This window comes from Oncorhynchus keta, unplaced genomic scaffold, assembly GCF_023373465.1.
Source record: "Oncorhynchus keta strain PuntledgeMale-10-30-2019 unplaced genomic scaffold, Oket_V2 Un_contig_1320_pilon_pilon, whole genome shotgun sequence".
Classification (NCBI taxonomy): Eukaryota; Metazoa; Chordata; class Actinopteri; order Salmoniformes; family Salmonidae; genus Oncorhynchus; species Oncorhynchus keta.
The window spans coordinates 80,001-85,000 of record NW_026278150.1 but is presented as its reverse complement, the minus strand read 5'-3'; the positions used below and the strand labels follow the sequence as shown (position 1 = coordinate 85,000).

General features: G+C 51.8%; 1 long non-coding RNA gene across 23 annotated transcripts in view; it reads left to right on the top strand.

Annotated features, from left to right (window-relative positions):
• LOC127918116 (uncharacterized) overlaps positions 1 to 4,392 on the top strand; it is a 5,577-nt gene extending 1,185 nt beyond the window's left edge. For 5 of the 23 annotated variants that reach the window (XR_008098898.1, XR_008098877.1, XR_008098892.1 and 2 more), the window contains 5 exons: positions 552 to 612; positions 991 to 1,112; positions 1,564 to 1,624; positions 1,956 to 2,601; positions 2,663 to 3,014. This is a non-coding gene — a long non-coding RNA (uncharacterized LOC127918116). Of the gene's footprint in view, positions 1 to 551; positions 613 to 773; positions 930 to 990; positions 1,180 to 1,563; positions 1,625 to 1,693; positions 1,761 to 1,955; positions 2,602 to 2,662; positions 3,015 to 3,304; positions 3,366 to 4,229 lie in introns of those variants that run through there. The other 18 variants (XR_008098900.1, XR_008098894.1, XR_008098899.1 and 15 more) reach the window with 15 other exon arrangements.
• Positions 4,393 to 5,000: the final 608 nt, after the last annotated feature.

Genomic DNA, 5,000 nt, shown 5'->3' with positions numbered 1-5,000 from the left:
TGTTAGTAGAACAGGTTTGTGAACTCAGCCCCAGGACCAGTTGGATGAGGGGACTGAGGCTTCAGTGTGTTAGTAGAACAGGTTTGTGAAAACAGCCCCAGGACCAGCTGGATGAGGGGACTGAGGCTTCTGTGTGTTAGTAGAACAGGTTAGTGAACTCAGCCCCAGGACCAGCTGGATGTTCTGGTCATGAGGCTTCAGTGTGTTAGTAGAACAGGTTTGTGAACTCAGCCCCAGGACCAGTTGGATGAGGGGACTGAGGCTTCAGTGTGTTAGTAGAACAGGTTTGTGAACTCAGCCCCAGGACCAGCTGGATGAGGGGACTGAGGCTTCAGTGTGTTAGTAGGACAGGTTAGTGAACTCAGCCCCAGGACCAGCTGGATGAGGGGACTGAGGCTTCAGTGTGTTAGTTGAACAGGTTAGTGAACTCAGCCCCAGGACCAGCTGGATGAGGGACTGAGGCTTCAGTGTGTTAGTAGAACAGGTTAGTGAACTCAGCCCCAGGACCAGCTGGATGAGGGGACTGAGGCTTCAGTGTGTTAGTAGAACAGGTTAGTGAACTCAGGACCAGCTGGATGAGGGGACTGAGGCTTCAGTGTGTTAGTAGAACAGGTTTGTGAACTCAGCCCCAGGACCAGCTGGATGAGGGGACTGAGGCTTCAGTGTGTTAGTAGGACAGGTTAGTGAACTCAGCCCCAGGACCAGCTGGATGAGGGGACTGAGGCTTCAGTGTGTTAGTTGAACAGGTTAGTGAACTCAGGACCATCTGGATGAGGGGACTGAGGCTTCAGTGTGTTAGTAGAACAGGTTAGTGAACTAAGGACCAGCTGGATGAGGGGACTGAGGCTTCTGTGTGTTAGTAGAACAGGTTAGTGAACTCAGGACCAGCTGGATGAGGGGACTGATGCTTCAGTGTGTTAGTAGAACAGGTTGGTGATCTCAGGACCAGCTGGACGAGGGGACTGAGCCTTCAGTGTGTTAGTAGAACAGGTTTGTGAACTCAGGACCAGCTGGATGAGGGGACTGAGGCTTCAGTGTGTTAGTAGAACAGGTTAGTGAACTCAGGACCAGCTGGATGAGGGGACTGAGGCTTCAGTGTGTTAGTAGAACAGGTTTGTGAACTCAGCCCCAGGACCAGCTGGATGAGGGGACTGGGGCTTCAGTGTGTTAGTAGAACAGGTTAGTGAACTCAGGACCAGCTGGATGAGGGGACTGAGGCTTCAGTGTGTTAGTAGAACAGGTTAGTGAACTCAGCCCCAGGACCAGCTGGATGAGGGGACTGAGGCTTCAGTGTGTTAGTAGAACAGGTTAGTGAACTCAGGACCAGCTGGATGAGGGGACTGAGGCTTCAGGGTGTTAGTAGAACAGGTTAGTGAACTCAGCCCCAGGACCAGCTGGATGAGGGGACTGATGCTTCAGTGTGTTAGTAGAACAGGTTTGTGAAAACAGCCCCAGGACCAGCTGGATGAGGGGACTGAGGCTTCAGTGTGTTAGTAGAACAGGTTAGTGAACTCAGGACCAGCTGAATGAGGGGACTGAGGCTTCAGTGTGTTAGTAGAACAGGTTAGTGAACTCAGGACCAGCTGGATGAGGGGACTGAGGCTTCAGTGTGTTAGTAGAACAGGTTAGTGAACTCAGCCCCAGGACCAGCTGGATGTTCTGGTCATGAGGCTTCAGTGTGTTAGTAGAACAGGTTTGTGAACTCAGCCCCAGGACCAGCTGGATGAGGGGACTGAGGCTTCAGTGTGTTAGTAGAACAGGTTTGTGAACTCAGCCCCAGGACCAGCTGGATTAGGGGACTGAGGCTTCAGTGTGTTTGTAGAACAGGTTAGTGAACTCAGGACCAGCTAGATGAGGGGACTGAGGCTTCAGTGTGTTAGTAGAACAGGTTAGTGAACTCAGCCCCAGGACCAGCTGGATTAGGGGACTGAGGCTTCAGTGTGTTAGTAGAACAGGTTAGTGAACTCAGCCCCAGGACCAGCTGGATGAGGGGACTGAGGCTTCAGTGTGTTAGTAGAACAGGTTTGTGAACTCAGCCCCAGGACCAGCTGGATTAGGGGACTGAGGCTTCAGTGTGTTTGTAGAACAGGTTAGTGAACTCAGGACCAGCTAGATGAGGGGACTGAGGCTTCAGTGTGTTAGTAGAACAGGTTTGTGAACTCAGCCCCAGGACCAGCTGGATGAGGGGACTGAGGCTTCAGTGTGTTAGTAGAACAGGTTTGTGAACTCAGCCCCAGGACCAGCTGGATGAGGGGACTGAGGCTTCAGTGTGTTAGTAGAACAGGTTAGTGAACTCAGCCCCAGGACCAGCTGGATGAGGGGACTGAGGCTTCAGTGTGTTAGTAGAACAGGTTAGTGAACTCAGCCCCAGGACCAGCTGGATGAGAGGACTGAGGCTTCAGTGTGTTAGTAGAACAGGTTAGTGAACTCAGGACCAGCTGGATGAGGGGACTGAGGCTTCAGTGTGTTAGTAGAACAGGTTAGTGAACTCAGGACCAGCTGGATGAGGGGACTGAGGCTTCAGTGTGTTAGTAGAACAGGTTAGTGAACTCAGGACCAGCTGGATGAGGGGACTGATGCTTCAGTGTGTTAGTAGAACAGGTTGGTGAACTCAGGACCAGCTGGACGAGGGGACTGAGCCTTCAGTGTGTTAGTAGAACAGGTTTGTGAACTCAGGACCAGCTGGATGAGGGGACTGAGGCTTCAGTGTGTTAGTAGAACAGGTTAGTGAACTCAGGACCAGCTGGATGAGGGGACTGAGGCTTCAGTGTGTTAGTAGAACAGGTTTGTGAACTCAGCCCCAGGACCAGCTGGATGAGGGGACTGAGGCTTCAGTGTGTTAGTAGAACAGGTTAGTGAACTCAGCCCCAGGACCAGCTGGATGAGGGGACTGAGGCTTCAGTGTGTTAGTAGAACAGGTTTGTGAACTCAGCCCCAGGACCAACTGGATGAGGGGACTGAGGCTTCAGTGTGTTAGTAGAACAGGTTAGTGAACTCAGCCCCAGGACCAGCTGGATGAGGGGACTGATGCTTCAGTGTGTTAGTAGAACAGGTTGGTGAACTCAGGACCAGCTGGACGAGGGGACTGAGCCTTCAGTGTGTTAGTAGAACAGGTTAGTGAACTCAGGACCAGCTGAATGAGGGGACTGAGCCTTCAGTGTGTTAGTAGAACAGGTTAGTGAACTCAGGACCAGCGGGATGAGGGGACTGAGGCTTCAGTGTGTTAGTAGAACAGGTTAGTGAACTCAGCCCCAGGACCAGCTGGATGTTCTGGTCATGAGGCTTCAGTGTGTTAGTAGAACAGGTTAGTGAACTCAGGACCAGCTGGATGAGGGGACTGAGGCTTCAGTGTGTTAGTAGAACAGGTTAGTGAACTCAGCCCCAGGACCAGCTGGATGAGGGACTGAGGCTTCAGTGTGTTAGTAGAACAGGTTAGTGAACTCAGCCCCAGGACCAGCTAGATGAGGGGACTGAGGCTTCAGTGTGTTAGTAGAACAGGTTAGTGAACTCAGCCCCAGGACCAGCTGGATTAGGGGACTGAGGCTTCAGTGTGTTAGTAGAACAGGTTTGTGAACTCAGCCCCAGGACCAGCTGGATGAGGGGACTGAGGCTTCAGTGTGTTAGTAGAACAGGTTTGTGAACTCAGCCCCAGGACCAGCTGGATTAGGGGACTGAGGCTTCAGTGTGTTTGTAGAACAGGTTAGTGAACTCAGGACCAGCTAGATGAGGGGACTGAGGCTTCAGTGTGTTAGTAGAACAGGTTTGTGAACTCAGCCCCAGGACCAGCTGGATTAGGGGACTGAGGCTTCAGTGTGTTAGTAGAACAGGTTAGTGAACTCAGCCCCAGGACCAGCTGGATGAGGGGACTGAGGCTTCAGTGTGTTAGTAGAACAGGTTAGTGAACTCAGCCCCAGGACCAGCTGGATGAGGGGACTGAGGCTTCAGTGTGTTAGTAGAACAGGTTAGTGAACTCAGCCCCAGGACCAGCTGGATGAGGGGACTGAGGCTTCAGTGTGTTAGTAGAACAGGTTAGTGAACTCAGCCCCAGGACCAGCTGGATGAGGGGACTGAGGCTTCAGTGTGTTAGTAGAACAGGTTAATGAACTCAGCCCCAGGACCAGCTGGATGAGGGGACTGAGGCTTCAGTGTGTTAGTAGAACAGGTTAATGAACTCAGCCCCAGGACCAGCTGGATGAGGGGACTGAGGCTTCAGTGTGTTAGTAGAACAGGTTAGTGAACTCAGCCCCAGGACCAGCTGGATGAGGGGACTGAGGCTTCAGTGTGTTAGTAGAACAGGTTAGTGAACTCAGCACCAGGACCAGCTGGATGAGGGGACTGAGGCTTCAGTGTGTTAGTAGAACAGGTTAGTGAACTCAGGACCATCTGGATGAGGGGACTATTTTCTTTGCTCAGCTCTTGGTATTGCAGGGCTTGGTGATGATATGAGAGGGTGTCACTGTATCTTAGATGTTTCCAAAACATAATTGCTCTTTTTTAGTTGTTATTATTAGTGGATATTGGCCTAATTGTGTCCTGCATACATTGTTTGTAGTTTTCCTCTGGACATGTAGGAGAATCTTACAGAACTCTGCATGCAGGGTTTCAATGGGGTGTTTTTCCTATTTGGTGAAATCTTGTTTTGCAAGTGGACCCCACACCTCGCTGCCATAAAGTGGACCCCACACCTCACTGCCATAAAGTGGACCCCACACCTCGCTGCCATAAAGTGGACCCCACACCTCGCTGCCATAAAGTGGACCCCACACCTCGCTGCCATAAAGTGGACCCCACACCTCACTGCCATGAAGTGGACCCCACACCTCACTGCCATAAAGTGGACCCCACACCTCACTGCCATAAAGTGGACCCCACACCTCACTGCCATAAAGTGGACCCCACACCTCGCTGCCATAAAGTGGACCTCACACCTCACTGCCATAAAGTGGACCCCACACCTCGCTGCCATAAAGTGGACCCCACACCTCACTGCCATAAAGTGG